This window comes from Caloenas nicobarica, chromosome 1 (assembly GCF_036013445.1).
Source record: "Caloenas nicobarica isolate bCalNic1 chromosome 1, bCalNic1.hap1, whole genome shotgun sequence".
In the NCBI taxonomy this organism is placed as follows: domain Eukaryota; kingdom Metazoa; phylum Chordata; class Aves; order Columbiformes; family Columbidae; genus Caloenas; species Caloenas nicobarica.
Window position 1 is genome coordinate 92279609 of NC_088245.1, and position 19651 is coordinate 92299259.

The window sequence follows — 19651 nt, forward strand, 5'->3', positions numbered from 1 at the left end:
ATATATCCTTACATTTACTAATATATACTAAACCAAATTTGTGTTTTGTTAAATATTGAATCTTAAGTGATATCCATGAGAACTTATACTGGGATTTTTCTTTTACTTTTTTTGACTAATTGATTTAGCTGGAGTAGAAAACCAGAATATATATGATAATTTTGAGTATCTAGTAATACTAGAGGACATATTGGTAAATATATCACAAAATTCTATGATTCAATGAAAATATTTGACAAGTAGTGGTGGTAATTCTATACATTCTGAATTCACTTATTTACATCCTGGAAGAAAACAGAGGAAAAAAAAATGGACAAAGGAATCAGTTGTACCTAATGCCCTACTGTTACTGAAAATGTGTCAAATCTGGAAATCTGCCTTTTACTATAAAGGGAAATTATAAAGCCAAATTTAAGAAAGAGATATTTAAACAAGTCTGTTGCAAGCCTGTGTTCAACTTCATATCCTACATTTGCCCCATACTTCATCAATACCTGTTCTGCCATCTAGGTTCTTCAGTGTACTCATCACTGTACTGACTGTCTGATGGAAAATTGCCACAATTTTTGGGTGAAATTCACATGATTTGATTCAAACAGAAGGGCAAAAATCATGTTATAAATGGATTTAAAATCCCAGCTAACAGATATTTGTCTTATTAGCTGCAGGGAATTTTTACTGAATAGTGAGAATTTATGCTCTCAGGGCAGGGCTTAAATTACAATGCAGCCCTGTCAGTGGATAAATACAACACAGCTTGCTTCTGCAGCTTGCTTTCTCTCTCCAGGAAGATGGAGGAATATGTTAGAAAAGGATAAGTAAAGCTTCTGAAAATTATTTGAAATCATTTGAGATCCTAAAAAAAGATGTAGCTTTTAAGTACCTGAAAAAATGAGAAGGTGGATAAGTACTTATTATTTATTCATGTGTCATCTTTTCCCTTATTCAATTCTTCATTACTGTGGAAAACAAAGGAGATCCATCTCTGTATAAAACCTAGTTCATACCACCAGGAGGTAGAGAATAAAAACAGGGAAGGGACTGATAATCCTCAAATTCCATTTTTGTATTAGGATTATTAATGAATGAACTTTTTCTCCAGTGTAGCATATCTTCCAAGGATCTTTAAAGCTTTTGTAGTTTTTGATCTATCTTGTGTTCTCTCAAGTAAAAATAAATAACACAAAGTAATTCATGTAGCACAAAGTGTAGTGAAGTTCAAGAATACTATTGTTAAAGAAAAGATAGGAGCATGGTGTTGCAGATTTGTAGAAAAATGTCTTTAGAAATAAGTATTGTCTCAGGCAGTACTTGTTTTCTGTTGTATATCAGATTAATTTGGCAACCAGCAGATACAATCACTGAGCCTGCTCAAAATAGAGATTATATACATTTAAATATATGAATAAAAGCACTTGGCATCGAATTCAGCTCTTCTACTTGATGTGTTTACTGTGGAAGTAAATTAATCTGAATATCTGAAATACTCCATTGTCTTGTAAAGTCATTTATGATTTTTTAAAATGGGAACCAAGACTGAGGTATTGACTTCCATTTTTGTAGCATTTCATTTTACACAGGTTCTCAGACTTTCCCAAAGCAAATACCAAAGGATTTAGTCCATAGGTTTTCAGTCTGTGCACTTATTAAAAAGAATGCACTCAATAATAAATAATTAGGTATCAGCTAGCAAACAAATTTCTGTCTCCATTTTCAACTGTGCTGTCGAGATCTATCTTGCTGTATTACTCCTGCATGAAAATCTGAACTGAATTACATCAGTGATTGCAGTACAAGTTTAACAGATGCATATGCACGTACACACGAAGACTGTCCTATATACTTAGAATATGATAATCCCGTGCTATTCAACAAGTCTGCCTGCTGACATAGGTTATTCTTCTGAAATAGTAAGCAGCAAGACTGGTTGTAGTGCTGGAAATCTAGGCATATGTCAGTTTTACAGAATTGTGTTAACAAAGGAAGTCACTGAGCACACTATTTATTCATATGCTTTTATGCAATCATTATCTTAATCGTATCAAAATCCTTCTTCTATAAACTTGTGACAGAGGAGGAGATCTTATTTAGCAATCAGGACCTGTCACATCTGTCAAGATATCAGAACCCTACGTGAGATAATGCATTTAAAAGTATTCTAGTGGATCATTTTTTAAGTTAATTCCAACGTAGCAGTTGCCGTTCCTAAACTGCTTTCAAATGACTGGATTGTTTAAGTTCATTTTTAGTAACTACTGCCTTGCTAAATACCACTTTTTCAGCAACATGCATGAACCAAACTCCACATTACTCTCATCTGGAATGGCTTCACATGGATTCACTCATGGCATGGTCTTAAAAGATTTCCAGGAAAAGAAACTGCTTGACTTTCTGTATGGAAATCTGATATCTAGAGTATGAGGTGAACGAATTGTAAAGAGAATGGCCCAAATAACATTAATGCTATTTACGTACCTCCCTGTGTATTAGAAGTATGGTTATGCACACAGTGATTCTAATGCATAATTTCTACTTCTCCACTAGCCCATCAACTTGGACATGACTTTGGTTTTGGAGTGGTAGTCTTCAAAAGCTTAGAAATATGCAGAGAAGCTGGCCAGTTAATACCTTACCTTCCTGTTACACAGTTATTAAAAACATTGAAACCAATCCCTATTAACTTCACCTCATCTCTTCTGTAAAACAATGTACGTTAGAAGAGTATGCAATGAAGAGACCAGTTTTAGGCATCCTAAAGTGGCTTGATCTTGTTCACAGTTTTTATTACAGTAGGTAACTTGTATCATTTGATTACAATATAGGCTTCTTGATGGGCTCTGAATATGACTGTGGTAATAGAACTCCAACGGTTATTGGTCATTACTGACACCATCCGTTTACTTCAGTGCTAACATTTCCAATCTGTCCTGGTTAAACGTAAATGCTGAAAAGGCATTCAAGCATCTCTGTTGGATGAAATAAATTTTGACCAGACACAGATTTTTTTTTTTCCTTTTTGCTTCCTTTCTCATACTTTGTGCAAATGTGCAAGGGTCCCATGCTCTTGAAGGTAAAATAATTTATTGATAAAATGAAATAGAAAGGTCTCTTAATTTTTGGCACAGAAACTGTATGTTTGACTTCCTGTAATCAAAGGTGTCATGTTTGCTGGAATAAAAATATCTCTTGCAATGTCTCACTATGTGGACATTTTTATTTTCTTCATGCAAAATAAGAGATGAAATTTCCTGGCAAACAAAGTTTGAATAAAAAAATATGATCTGTATTTCTACAGTGTGTTAATTATTAGCTGATCAAAGTACATGAGTAACTTATTTAAAGAAGAAAAAGAAAGAGTACAAGGAATTAGCCAATTGTGATATGTGATAATACTCAATCTAATGTTGTGTGTTACCGACTATTCTATGATACATGAGCGATAATTACCTGAACTGCTTTGAATCATTTAGCACCTCTTTATAATTTATAGCTCAAGCTTTATGAAACTTCCAAAGTCAGAAAAAAATAAACTGAAATTGTAAGCACAGTAGAGTTTTCCAATGGTTCCTTTCTTACATTTCTTACATTTCTTCCATTAATAATGGAAAAATGCATATATGATGTGTTTGCCAAAATGAGATGGGGTTCTTAATTTCCTCTGTATTCCTGAATTTTATTGTTTTTCACATAACTCTAAATGTCAGAAGTTTCATTTGTAAGCTGATGATTGGTTAATGAGTACACATAATTTACTTCCTTTTTTCTTTCTAGCAATGCCACTGAAATGTCTCAGCAAAAGGACTAGAACTTGCAGAGTTCTGGATGATTAACATACCTTGTTTGGATGAGTCAGAAGAACTATCTATCTTTTAAATTGCAGCATAGAACAAAGATGTGCAAGATTGGGTAAGCCTTGAAAGCATTTTGGACATGGTAGCACACAGTTTTATAGAAGATAATTTTGTTCATAACAAAGTATGTACAATTTAGGATGTCAGAATTCAGTTCCCAGTTTGATTAATCTGCTTTGCACACTAAAATCACTCACTCACACTATGACCAGCACGTTTCAAAGAGTCACTAAGTATTCAGTGCTCACTAAGCATTTTAAAAAAATTTTCAGAGGTCATATTTCACTGAAGTAATATTTTTATTCCTACTTCCTGTATAATGGGTGTAGCATGCTATTTTTTCATGTAGCTTTAGATGATAATTCTAAATTTTACTTCGACACAGTTTCACTCATTTGTATTATTTGTTATGCTATTCATGATTTCTGGTTTTGTAGTCCTCTTACTGCAAACAAAACTCTTACTCCATTTACTCAAAGCCAAAAGGCTTCTGTTCCTCAGCATATTTACTAGCTCAATGTGTAGCAAAATAAACAAGTCTTAATTTTTTTTTCACCATTGAAGTTATTTAGGAGAATTAGACTGAAATGCATACATTTACACTCTTGTCTAGAACATGCTGAATGTACCAGAACACAAATATCTTTGGAATATGATCTGTGAAGTGTCAAGATAATAGTGTAATAATAAAGGTAATATTGTTATTTTCATTCTGTCTTTTTGATGAGTCAAATATTTAATGTCATGTCGTTGTTTAAAACCATGTTCTGAAACAAAATTAATTAACCTACTTAGCATGGACCAGAAAAAGTCCACAAAAAGATTGACATTAAAATATGGGTCTCAGGTACGCAGTCCCTTTCATCTTCGTTTCAGTTTGCTTTCTTAAAAGGTTATAAGGATAAATAGGAAGGGCACTTAGAAAAAGTTTCCTGTCATCAAAATCAGTGCCCGGTATTAAATATTAACATATATAATACTCAGTGAAAGAACAATAGAAATTATGCATCTATAGTACTTTCTCATACTTTCAAAAATGAAGTAATGTTAAGGAACTAGCTGAGCCTGAAGTTGTAATACTAAATCAAAACAAAAACTAATTATTTTCCAGATTCATTTCATAAATTGTACTGGCATTTGATAATTACGGAAAATATGGTCAGAAGTCTATAAAACAGAAGGTAATATAAATGGAGCAAAGCTGGAAATATTGCAAGTGGATGTAAGCCAACTGTTTCAGCTACAAGAATAAAATAAAGTTAGTAGTTCAGAATAGCAATTGTTCTTTGATTCTTGAAAGTATTCAGGAGAAATAATAATTTACAAGAGTCGAAGGAAATTTGGAGTCACGAAAAATAAATCTACAAAGAGGTGAAACACCTACTTTCCTACTGTAACTCTGTCCCTGACACAGGGTATGTTTTTAGACAAGTCATTTGTGTTTCTTTGGGCTAGTCACTAGTTTTAATTGGTGCAAATGGAAACTATATTTGTTTACTCCATAGAATTTCACTAGTAGAAGGAATATGTACTTTCAGGAAAATCCAAAAATGCTGTGACGAAGAATTGTTAAGATATTGAGCTGTGATTCTGGGCATTTGATTTTTAGACCCATCTGTATCTCTTATGCCACACAGGTTATTTCACCTCCTTTGGCTTTATTTTCTCCTACCATTTGGCTCCAGAATTGTTTTTTGCCATCCTCAAAAGCTTTGCAGTCATTACTATAAGAACCAGTACAGAAGGGAAGAGTACAGGAAAACCTAGTGATAACTGCTGCATGCAGGTAGTACTTTAATCTTGTCATGCAGAAAGCAAGAGAATATTGCCTCATTGAGGATCAATACAACCTACTGTGGAGGTACAGTTCTGGAAAAAGAGGGGATTTCCTTCCTCCCTTTCTTCCCTTTACCCTCCAGGCTGTTGAATGAAACTTAGCCAATATTAGCAAAACTTTCTTATACAACCATTTAAACTAATTCAGGCCATATTCATTGAAATGTGCTAGAGAGTGCTCACACAATCTGCCAGATCTGCTGTGGTGGTAACCACAGGGAGAGAAATAGGGCTGAGCTCCTCACTGAAAGAGACATGACAACTACTATGTCAGCAAGCACACCTGTGGTTGGTGGAGGATGCATGTCCATGATCTCAGCTAAACAGAATTGGGCAAAAAGCCTGCACTGATTCTTAAAACTCTTCAATAACTCAATCTAGGCCACCTTCATTTTGCAGGACAGCCTGTCAGAGGCAGATTTAAGACTCTAAAGCTGTAGTACATTTTATATTTCTCTATCGACTCCCATTAAAGGAACTTGGCCTCTGCTTGGCATACTGATGAAATTAAATAAATATATCCAGAACAGTATATGCTACTTACCTAACTAAGGTTAGGAAAAGATTGCCTTTAAAAAAGCATCTTCCAGAGGCTAAGAGTTGTCAAACACAGCACCTGCAGTAAATAAAGTTGGTTATTTTTTTTTTCTGTTGGTATAGGTCTCAGTCTATGTCTTTCTCTTACAGTTTTATCATTGTTCTTTCTTCACATTAAAGTATTTTATGTCACTGAGACAAAATTTGGCATCTTTCTCCAAACAACTGCTCAAATTGGATGCCATTCTAACCTTCTAACCATTGTAAAATATATTAAATGGTTTTTAATAACCAAATCTCATTGGCATGAAGCCCAAAGATATACAATCAGGTAATCTCTTTACATACCTATCCATCTTGGAAAGCTGTTTGAGTTGTTTGTGGAACAGCACATTTTTGCAGAACAGATATACAGCTTATTTAATTGAGCAGAGCTGTAAGCACATTCAGCCTGGTTGGCTTTCCCTGAAGATGCTTGTACTGTGTATAATATTGCACTCTGTGGACATGAATTTTTTTTTCACAGCTGCTCAAACATTGCCGTGAAGCATCAAAATTATCCGGGCAATTAAGCTATAAGAAAAAATTACTTACATTCATTAAAGAACTATACTCTTTAATATTTTGAATTCTCATGACAGGTTAAATGGGAGGGGGATGCAAGGATGCAAATCCAGATTTTTAAATAAAGACTTTTTAAAAATTGAAAGCACATTACAATCACTATCCTGATTTACAAATGGGCAAATAAAATAAATGTTTTCTAAGAGAAAGAGCAGCGAAACTCGTAATCTGTGGAAAGCTTACTTTCTTATTTTTCTTGTTACCTACTGCATTATCTAAATCACTTTTTGAAACACAGGCATCAATAAACACATTCCATAGCACAATAAGAATCTATGACCTGCAATTCAGAGGAGCTTCAGTCAGACAACGCTATTAAGTCTAAGTGATGTGACTAAGCCGGATGGTGGTCACTACAATACAACACTCTGAAGTTTCTCAATGCAAGCATTCTAGGTGTTATTCAAGCAAGTGTTATTCAAGTTCCGGAAACTCACTAGCTCACAAGCAGCCGTTAATCTCACTTTACCAGCAGAACAAGCACAAGTTGACCAAGAGTTCCATAAAAAATGTGCAGCAAACAAGACTTGAAGCCAGCCCTCAGACCAAACTGGAGATACGCTCTGATTTGTCTGTCTTTTTCTTTTTGTGCAAGTAGCAAAATGTAACTGTTCTGTCAGTGCTCATAAAGAACAGAACTATGGTATACGCAATGAAACAAGTAGTCTAGAACATTAAAGAAATCTCCAAATCTATAGGAGCAAACCCTTTATTTCTCAAGGAAAACATCAATATCTTTTTCCAGTAAATAAAGTCTGCTCTTATTTGACAGTAAACCTGTAAATATTTAGTACCCTGTGTTGCTTTAACTTTCTGTTGAAATGACCTATTATCAGTTTGTTGAGGTATTCATAATATTAAAATTGTCCTATCCTCTAATAGTTATCCCAAGTGAGGAGCCAAGTACTGAGCAGACACAGGGACTGTTGTCTGTCGTCAGTTGTCATCTTTTCTGATGCAAAACCTTAGTGACTGAGCAGTCTCAGAGTAAAAAAGGCTTGTGTTCCCATTGCTCTGAAAGAGGCAGCTTGCACCTGTCTTCATTTTCCAGGTAGAAAACAGTGCTGTCTTTACTGGCCTGACCTGCAGCTCATGGAAGAGTACAGCTGGAACTGAATAGAAACTCAGGGTTTCAGAAAGATTTCAGTACAATGACATATGATCATTAAGTTCCCCTTAAGTTCTTCACTGGAAATTAAAACAGAGACTGAACAGAGCCATTGCATGTTAGATAACTGTACTACAATTACTATACTAATAAACTTGCTCAGCCACTATACATTAATTTATATATATTAGAAACACTATATAGTAGTTTAGTCTGTATTAAAATCACAGTTATGTATACAATTGCCTATTTTCCTCCCTGGAAACTAGTGATCAGCAGTTGGTGTTCCATTTATGATATCCACTATTGTGACTGTAATTTCTCTCCAAGGAGTGGTACCAGAACTTAGTGATACTGGATAGCATAACTGCAGGGTTTTATGCTTTCTCGTATAAACCTGCTGTGCAGGAGATATTTTGCTACTTTAAAAATTTTAGCAGTTTTCTCTTTTTTTTTTTGTTTTAAATTTATGTGACATTTTTACAAGTGAATTACTCCTCCATCTCATACTGCATGCAGAGTAGCCTATGGTAGTGATACAGACACACATCTTCGATTTTACTCTGTACAATAACTACCGCATCATAACAATTCATCTGAAACTAATGGAACTAATTAAGCAACAGGGACCTCCAAGTCAGAGAATCATAGATTAGCCGTTGTAAAGATCTATCAGTCTATCTGTTTTATCTTTCTGTCTGGGCAAGACTTTTCCATGCAATATATCTTATTTTGTTCACTATACTTCAAATTGTGCTAAAAGATTGGGGCTTTCACATCTTTCTGTAGGAGACCACCCCATAGCATAATAAATCTCATTGTCACAGATCTTTTCCTGCATCCAGCAATATTATCCTTCTTTAAATACGTGTCATTTTCCTATTTACAACTTCTTGTTCTGTCTGAAGAAAGCCCTTCTCTTCACCACTAGGCTTTCAAAATTAGCAGACAGTCTTGTCTTGCCACACATCTCTCACAGAGTCAAGCTGCAGTTTTGTTTTGGCAGGCGGCCTCCACAAAGTCTTTTTCAAACTGAAATTACACAGTTTTGCTTGTAAGAGGTAATTAGTCCAGCTGCCACAGTCATGTTTTAGTGGAAACTGAATGGACCTCCACAGAGTTTCACCAGCAGGTTGCATGGTTGCCTCTTTTCCTCATACTTCCGATCCCTTAGGAAGCATTGCATGAAGCATTGCATTTCATGCTTCTTAGGACACATCAACCAGTATCTCACTGTTACAAAATCTAAAAACTAAAGAACTACAACCCTAGGGCTTTCCTAACATTTGATCAAAAATCAAGGATAGGAAGAAAGACGAGCTTGTGGGAAACAGAAACATTTGAATAGGAATTACTAGCAGTATAGAAGTCCCTGAAACGAGGAAGGGCTATATTATTTCTTCAGGAGAGACCTGCAGTGAGGAAGGAGCAAGAGTCTTCAAGTCATAACATTTCTTTTGAGATGAAAGGAGGTGATGCAGTGCTCAACTGCAGCTCTGCCAAATTCTGCCCAGCAGATTGCAAATTTTCTTTAGTTTTGAATTTGTAACAGGACCTGAATAGAGATGATTGACCCTGATTTCCAATTTAGGCATAAAGGTTGTGTGTATTTCTGATTATATTGCAGAATGAGTGCAGCTATGATGAGTGATATGAAATAAGACAAGTGACAACACCTAAGTAGAAAATAAGCTACTGCATTTTAGGCTTTAGCAATAACAAAAGAAAGGACATTGCAGATTTAAGCTAATCCCTTAGCCTGAATTTTTTACCTTTATAAACTGCAGTATACTTCTGAGAACGAAAGACTGATTTTTGAAGAAAAAGAGTTTGAGACATTTACACTGTTTCTGTTTCTATGGCTTATTTCTGATCTCAGGATTTTTATAATTGAGTTAATGTAATTCTGACATTAATTTCTGAGAAAAACGTCTCGAATGATTGAGTGCATCAGCAAATGTTGACTGCTCCCTTGTGAGATACAGCCAAAATCTTTTATAGAGTTTCCAACACCTGCTATGAAAACTGAATTACTCTGGATATCTGAGTTGAAAGAGGCCATTTTCTGTGTGGGATTTTATTATGCTGTTGGTGCATTCTATTATAACTCATAACTCCAGTGCTAATGAAGTTGAAGTATCTGTTCTGATGATTTATAAGAGACTCCAAGCCACATCTTTGATTCTCAACAACATGCTACCTTTTTCTGTGTGTTTTACTAGCTGATTTACTATGCTCTAGCTCTAGGAAATGTGGGTTCTATCTGAGTATACTACCAACCTGCTTTAGCTTTGAAAATGAATTGTTCCATTTGGATTGTTTTAAATCAAAATTTGGGTGGTTTTAAACCTCATAGTTTCTTAAAATTAAAAGAGTTCCACTTCTGATATTCTTGAAATCAGTACTAACAAAATATAACAAGTAAGAGCCAGATAAAAATGTGCGCAATATTCATTATAGTAGGAGTAACATTTTTGATAGATAATGAGATTGTTCTTTTCTTTGGTTCACCCTAGGTGTTTTTCCTGGTTTGGGGGATTTTTTTGCAAGAACATAATTCTCTGCCTACTACCTGTTTGCTACTGGGAACAGGGAAACCTAACAGATGAGGGAGAAAGAGAAATTTGTGCTAAACACTTTTAGTACTGCTACTTAACCTTGTTATAAATCCCTTAATAACCACCAGCTGCTCTGTTATTATTATGCCCTTCTGAGCTTAGCTGGCTAAATCTTCCTTCTGCTTTAAAACTTCCTGGTAAAAGTAGCTTCTTTCTTGCAAAGTCCTTCCGAAGGCTGAACAGCAACTATCCAAGGGACTGTGCCTCAACACCCTGCTATCTCTCAAGGCATGGCTGTTCCTGCTTTGATTTCACCTCACAAACACACCTTTGCAACATAAATGGGATAAATCAAACATAATTCAGCATTATAATAATAATTTGATCTGATGTTTATGACTTAAAAGGAAAAACAAAAGCAAGGCAAATCCTTTGGTGTTTCAGGATATTTGTAGGGGATATGTGTCAGGCAATAATGTGTCAAAGTCTCATAGCTAGACTATTCTGTGTCTCCTGAAACTTACTGCATCTCACATGCTTATGAGGATCTCTGCTGACATTATTTAATTAAAAAAAATATTCTGGATCAATGAACTGAGAACATTTTGGAACTACATTGCTTGAAAGCAAATATGGGAATCCACAAATTTAACTAAAAAACAGAAAAAGCACTACATTAAAAAAACATGTAATTTGCAGTATGCAGTGAGCATAGGGAGAGGTAGAGAAATCATGATCTTTGAATATTTAAGGTTGAGGGTATTGAATTATTCCATTTATTTTGAGCTTACTCATGGTCTTGTGTCCTGCAGGTCTCAGGGACAACAAGGTTAAAATGACAAAAGAGACGTCACTAGATAAAAGCTGGAGAATTTATACAAGTGAGTTTTCTTAGCACATCTGTGACCTCTTTTGACTTTACCTTAGTTACAAAAGGAGCTGCAGCATTAAACTTGCAGAAGAGCTCAGCAAGGTCCTACACTGTCTTGAAACCAACAAAAGATGTGTGGTCAGTGCTGACAAAAAAGTTAGTTCTTTTTATTTTTTTTTTTCATAAACTTTGCTTCTCTGTCATTTTCACTTCAAATATTTTTCTCCTTCAAGGGGGCCCTCCAGGATTTTTTCTTCTTCTCTGTCTCACCACAGTGACTCAAGTAAGAAAAGAATGTAGCCTGCAGTTTAGCTAGTATATTTTTATCAAGAGGCTTCTCTAGAAAGAAAAGAAGATATAAAGTGAAATTGCTTAGTTTAGCATAGATTAGGGCCTTCTGGTTCTTCATAGGTATGTAGATGAATTATTAACCTTGGGGGAAAGTTAGCAGTGTGTTCATACTGACTACTTCTCTGAGTGTTTGAGGTTTTTTGTAGTGCACATTGTCCTTTGGGGAGCCATTACAATGGTAATAATGAAGAGCTCACTAATTCCTGTGACTTCTTGCTTTATTGTCATAACCTTTCCAGTGTACATGCAGCACACACCATTCTAAATGACCATAGCCATCATTCATTGTAGAGGTTATAATACAGTTTCACTGCGAAATGCTACTACCCTTGTTGTTATTATTGTTATTATTGCTGTGCTAATGTTCATCTGAATTCTAGAAGAAAAGATTCAGCACCTCTCAGATAGTGTTTGTGTACCTTGATCTCCGTGTATACTAAATTAAAACAGTGTAGTAGGCTTCTGGTTGGTTTTGTTTGCTTGTTTTTGGCATTGATTTCTGTTTAGGTTTGTTTGTTTTTTTCTAAAATAAACTAATTTCTTTTCCTGGGGAAGGTGGATCAAAAGTGGATGCCTCTGGGCTGAAAATAAGGGAGTTTCTGGGACACAGTGCACACGTGAAGGAACAGTACTGATGATATACAATCTACAATGTGGGATCTATTTCTGAAGACAGCTTTGTTAAGCAAATATGTGGTTTTAATATATAAATCTTTATTTAATACTTCAATTGATTCTCCTGTAAATAAAGTGATTTATTTTATGTGAGATAAATGTATCATCATAATTTTTAAAATAATAAATGCTTTGCTATCTTATCTATTACTCATGATATTTTCTAAATTTTAAATAAAAAAATTCAGGTAGTATCTTTAAAGATTTTGAATCGGTAAAGTACTAGAAACAGTGGTGTCTAATATGAGTAGGTAGTTTAAACTCCTAGAAGAATTAAAGCAGCTTTTTACAGCCATAGCCTCTTTGCAGACAGACTTGCTTTAAAAGAAGATTTTTTTTTCCCCCATCTCAGTTCATTAAAGTATTCCAATTCAGAAAGTAATTTCAACTAGAGAACTGTCTGAGGAATTGAATAGTTTGGAAAACTGTTTTCCTCATATGGTATGGCTGCAAATGAGGAGTGAGAACTAGTAGTCCCATAATCCAGGACACTTTGCAGCTAGAAGGATAACTCACTAATTAAAAATAGCACTTCCCTTTTTTAGAATAAGCTTGTCTTTTTCTTTTTCTTTTATTTTTTTTTTCTCAACATCATTCCTACAAAAAGGTCAGACTCTTGTTAAATCGTAAGCTTGAATTGCAAACTTAAAATTCCATTTTTAGGCTTTCCTGATTAAAGTCAAAGTTTCAGATAAAGTTTGATAGAAATCACAAGTAGAAAGGAATAATTGCTTAATAAATGTAAGTTAGCATTTACTAACATATAACTATTCTGAACAAATACATACATACTTTGTCACATATGGCTATAGGACAGTCTTCTCTGAACAAAAAAAAAATAAACTACATTTTTCTGTTTGCTTGCTGATCCTCTTTTGTACTGTTTCATCTTGTTTCAAGTCAGTGTAAGGTTAAGATTTGCGTTCAAAGTATTTCCTTTTTCGACAGCGATGTAAACAAAACCAAATTGTACCTTGCCAGTCACTCGGAAAAAAAAAAAGAAAATATATAATAGGCTTATGTACACTAGACACTATTTTCAAGGGAGAAAAATAAAGGTAGCACAGATCCTCCAAGGTGACTCTTCCTCTGAATAGGTGGCAAGCTGTTATTTCCTCAGTGTCATGGCTGGACTGCCTGCTGAGGGACAGCACGCCTTGCGATGGAGACGGGTTTTTTGACAGGAACCTGATGCACCATTCAGTTGAAAAAGGTGCTGTGAAAAACCTTATCAAAGCAGAATGCCTTTATGAAGTGTGGCATTTAAAGCACAGCTCTGAAAACCCTTCCTTCATGTCCTTTTAAGAGGAAAACATATTTCAAGGGAGAAAGAGGGAATGTCACGGTATCTCGCCCGGCAGGTAATGGTGCACAGATGAAGAATCTTTCGTAAGGTATGTTCAGGAGAATAGAGACATTTTATTGGATTCCAAACACAGACCTGACCATCCCTCCATTAGCCAGAATTTCAGAATGCGTTTATACTCACACCAAGGAAAATTTCAGCCAGTGATTGAATCTGAAAATCCTTGAACAATTTAAGCTACTGAGCGCAGCTTGGTTATACTCCACATTGACCCAAGTGTTGTCCAAGTACAGAAAATCATCTTTGTGCAGACGGTCATCCATTCACTGAAATATCACGTGCCTTGGCAGCACCAAATCATTTACAGGGTCTTTTTTTATACTGAATCATGATGTGTGTCACTACAAATGTTTAGTTCACACCACACAGACCACTCAGACTCTCTCGTTCCACATCAGTAGCCTTATTTGCCCCTTCAGCTAGCAAGCGACAGTGAGTGTCTGTTTTTTGAAACAGAACTGGCCTATAATAATTTACAGAGAGCTAAACTTAGCAGTAAATTAGGAAGAAAAAAAGTCCAGTTAGTGGATTTCCTCTAAAAGACTGAGAGAAAAATGCATTTTTTCTTTTCCTCTTTTGGCATTGTGTCTAAAATAAACTTTCATTAAAGCCTACTCTGTCTGCAGTCTAGCTACAGTGGTTTGAAAAAACGCCTCAAGAATAGTGCAGCAACACTGTGCAAGGAAGTGGCATCAGATCACAGCAGCAGAATAAAACAAAATTTAAAATTATTAAACCTTTCAAAGCCCTCAGGCTATCAGCTGTAAAAAAAATCTGATGACAAATGTAATGCTGACATTTTTCAGTCAAAACTAAGGTACTTCACATTAGTATGATCCAATTCCTGGCACTGCCATGTGTCATCAGAGTTATAGTTCAAGTGCCTCAGGTACAAGGTCTCCCTAAGGAGCTGGGATCTCCAGCCAGATTTCATGCCCCGTGAGCTACCAGAGTGTATAAGGTATTATGTCTGTTTGGGCAGATTCTTGAGGATATAACTTGTAACTCACTTTCCATTGTGAAAAAGATTTTGGAAAATAAAAATTAATTCCTCAAAACTACACTCAGGGTTAGAACTATTTTTTTTCTTTTCTATGAAAATACTGATTTAAGTTTCCTGACCCACACTAAAGAAGGTGCTGTTAATCACTTAGAACATATATAAATTAAAACTCCAATGTAACATAAAAGTATGCAACTGGTAAGAGAATGTAAAGCAATTAATATACAGCAGTAGGGAACTTGGTTAATTTTCCCTTGCAGGGTCTAACCTGACTAGAAGTTTCTTCTATATTGCTATATGAGCTGGCAATGCATGCTTTCAGCCCAGAAGACAAATCATATCTTAGGCTGCATCAAAAGCAGCATGGCCAACAGGTCAAGGGAGGTGATTCCGCCCCTCTGCTCCGGTGAGACCCCACCTGGGGTCCTGTGTCCAGCTCTGGAGCCCTCAGCACAGGAGAGACATGGACCTGGTGGAGAGGGGACAGAGGAGGCCGCAAAAATGATCAGAGGGCTGGAACAGCTCTGCTGTGAGGACAGGCTGAGAGAGTTGGGGTTGTTCAGCCTGGAGAAGGCTCTGGGGAGACCTTATTGCGGCCTTTCAGTACTTAAAAGGGGCCTATAAGAAAGATGGGGACAGACTTTTTAGCAGGGCCTGCTGTGATAGGACAAGGGGTTTTAAGCTAAACGAGGAGAGATTCAGGCTAGACATGAGGAAGAAATCTTTTACAATGAGGGTGGTAAAATATTGGAACAGGTTGCCCAGAGAGGTGGCAGATACCCCATCCTGGAGACATTCCAGGCCAGGCTGGACGGGGCTCTGAGCAACCTGATCTAGTTGAAGATGTCCCTGCTCATTGCAGGGGGTTGGACTAGATGACCTTTAAAGGTCACTTCCAATCCAAACTATTCTATGATTGAATAATTCTATGATCCTATGATATATGAAAAACACTTTTTAGAACAAATCTGAGGCTTTCCCTTACTGAAGCAGTCAAAAGCAAAAGACCCTCAAAAGCTTCATAATCATTAGTGAAGAATTAATGGTTTAGTCATTATCTATGCCATAGTTCTGGGCCATGGAAAGCTTTAATCTTTCCAGTCTTCCATTCTTCCAAGTTTGAATCCTAATTTTAATCCTTGAAAGTTTAGGACGCAGTTTAAAAAATCAGTGTTTAATGAGACCAATCCATCATCTGCTTGTCAACTTCAGCTATAACGCTGTTGAGATCTACCTAGTAATAACGGATTTTTGAGACAATTGATAGCTTGGATACACCATTTCAGGTTGCAAGAGTAAGGTATCTGAGAAAGAGGAAAAGGTAGCTAAACAAAATGGTCTGGCACATGAATGATTTAGCTGACACGAGTAAGAATTTGAAAATGTTAAGAAGTAATAATCCAATTACAGTTTTAACAGAACACAAGTTAACATTTCCCAAATATAAAGTAAATGTCACTCAGTCTCAATGAAAATAAATTATCTTTTTAACAGATTAAAGGACAGATGTTGCAGTATGGAATTGGTTCAATACTGCATCCTGGAGAATAAAGACTTCCATTTATCAGAGAAATATCTTGCTTCTCCAAAACAGAAAGGTTTTAAATACCTGCAATATACTGACCTTCAGGTGTTTTCCATCAGATTTCCTTCTCTAGTGCAAGGAAATCACCGGCTGATTTAAAACATACGCTGACCACGCGTGAGGGATCTCAGAAAGCCAGAAGACTGGATCCAGAAGTCTCTAGCCTCTAGTTGGCTCATTCAAAACAAGCCCTGCCTTGACAGCCTTCTCTGTACTTCTAAGGAAAGTGGTGCCAAGGACAATCTCCAACACTGCAGCAGGCGATCATCCATACTGCTGAATTGCTATTGTGCTCTTCGGCACAGATTTGGCTACGCCAGTCAGCACTCCCTCAGGCAACACGCTGGTCTGGTTTGAGGAGCAGCACGCACTAGGGACAGTTCCCGTTGTAGGGTTAGGACTGCACCAGGTTTAGCTCCTTTTACCATGCAATGTTTTTCAATAGTATCCCAACTCACTTCATATTCTCACTTCTGTAAGCGTCATTCAGTGGTTTGGGGTCTGTGATCCAAGGACTACAGGCATGCAAGGGACCTGCATGATCTTGGCTCTCTTTTACTGAGAAAACTGTCATTAAGTTGTAAGAAAGTACACATGGTAAGACTATCCAAGATAAAACATGAAAAAACACAAAGAAGTAATCTAATTTATGAGACAAGAGCCATGAACAGCTCAAGAATTCAAGAGAAAAAATACTTACATGAAAACATGTAGAACCATAAGAAAAAACAACAGAGACCGCGAAGATGTTAATTCAGCAACACAAGAGGATGAGCCCATTCTAAGAAGCAAGACAGACTGACCGATCATCATTTGATTGACAATTTCTTAGCTGGTAAAACGCCATCAAGCATTTCATCAGGTGGTGATGAGCATATACATGTTGAGTCTAGTACCTCATTATTCATAGTTAGCTACTATGTGCATTAGTAAATTTAAAAAAGCTTTGCACTCATCATTTGTGCATAGACTGCCTGCAGAAACTGTTTTATGGTATAAGTTGCCCAAATTCTTGTGGCACAGCAAGGGAAGTTACTTCCCTATACACACATATGCAGTGTCTCAGGGACATGAGATGCCCACCCTCAGTTTCACACCATGAAAACATCACTCTGAACTGAAAATAAATGAGCACACACACACACACATATATACAAAAACTGTGTTAGGGACATAGTGCACTGCATGGGGCTAGAGGGGCCAGGCGTTCTGCAGTTATTTTGACAGGATCAATCTGGTGACAAGAAAATAGTTCTTGCACCTGCTTTATTTAGCTGTATACTGCCGTTATACTGACCATCTGCTGCTTTCCTGGCAATATGTATGAAACTAACTAATAATTTCACTTTCATTCTTAAAGTGAGGTTGAATGAGCATGAAGAATGAATTTTCTCAGGTCTACTGAAGGTTCAGTTTGGTTGAGTTTGTGACCTCAGGAAAAGGTAAAAGAAAATCTGCTGAGTTGTGCAGATAGCGCATTTTCAAATTTACTGTTTAATAAGTAAGGAGAGGTTACAGGATGGTTCTCAGGGTAGACAACTTTATGGGTAATAAAAGAGAAGCTTAACTTCAGACCACCCTACAATCCCTCTCTTGGAAAATTATATGTCCTCCTTTACTCCAATAACACTTCACTCCTATCTTGGTTACTTAAGGATACAGATTATGTAATGATATTTTTTTTTCTGGAGCCATTAGCTTTGAAAGTGTAAAGAGATAATCCAAGATCAGTTAGAAATTTACAATAAATTACTATACTGATAACATATACAACTAAACCTTTATGCATATTAAATGAAAAGTGAGATCTCTACACCAGCTAAAACAGTGGCCCAAACTAATTAAACTCTATAATCCCAAATAAATGTACACATATCTTGAGTGGTTCTATTTGTGGTGTGTGTATGCATGCACAAATATGTGTATGCAAGGAGCTTCAGATACTATAGCTCTGAGTCTCACCACAAAACAGTATAGAGAACTTTTACAAGTGGGGTTAAATAATTCTTGACTAGAAGTGTGTGCTGGAGGTAAATATTATGATAATACTTCAAGACCTGTGAATATTATAACATTTGTAGTAGAGGTTTAGGAATAAGATCATATGAAGATAAGGGGAATTCTCATAAAGGAAACTAATTAATATTTGATTAACAATAATATGTCAATGCTGCTGTATTACTGAATGCTAGTATCCTATCAACTCTTACCATTTGCTAACAAGCTAGCTGCAAACACCTGTCTTCTAAGTGTGGTTGTGGGTACGGTCAAACATCTACACTGGTAACAGGCACTCTGCAATCTGCTAAAAGTAGAAAGAAGAGGTTATTACATAGAACACCAAAAGGAATACAAAGAATTGAATATCAAACACTCAAAAATTTGGCAAGCCAAAATGAAAATCAGTTCTGTAGTCTTTATTCAGCAGAGATGTCAGGAAGACAGACTGCAGCAAGTTGACTAAGTTTTCTGAAGTATGACAGCATTTTATACTGCTTACACCTGGACACATTGCTTTTATTACACACAAAAAGGTTTCCTAGGTTTTTCATGTTTGCCAATCTGTAAAAATCTAGGCAAAGCTAAAGTGAATATTAAGTTCAAGGTCCTAAGAAGAAGCTCCCTGGTGAGGAGAAACACCATCTACATGATAAAATAATATTATATTTAAGGCATGCGATCTCTCCAGTTCTAATCGTATCGGATGTGACCATGCCCAAATATACCCAAGAGTACCAAGGCTACAGGTCATGGAGTGTTCCCCACCCCTGGAGACATCCAAAGCCAGGCTGGACAGGGCTCTGAGCAACCTGATTTAGCTGAAGATGTCCCTGCTCATTGCAGGGGGGTTGGACTAGATGACCTTTAAAGGTTCCTTCCAGCCCAAGCTATTCTGTGATTCTATGAGTGGAAAGACTGTTGTCTAACATTCACAGCATCGTGCGGTGATAATTACAGATGAACCGTAAACTTAAATCCTGGCTGTCTTGGAGTCTGGTCAGTCCATTTTCTATCAGGCATAAATTTCAAGCCGATGCTTATATATCAGTTAACTCATTTGAATGGTCCTCCACTATATCATTTAGCGACTGTTGACTGTATGCATCAGTCATTGAGGTAAGTGGTTTTTGCCGGAGTTGTAGTAAAAGATATTTTACAGTTTTGAAAGAAAGTCAGTGGAAAGGCTACTTAATATAGCAACAATCTTCCTATTTAACTTTTTATACCAAAACCCCTGATCTAAGAGATGGTGACCCATTAGGATACAGAAACAACACTTAAGACC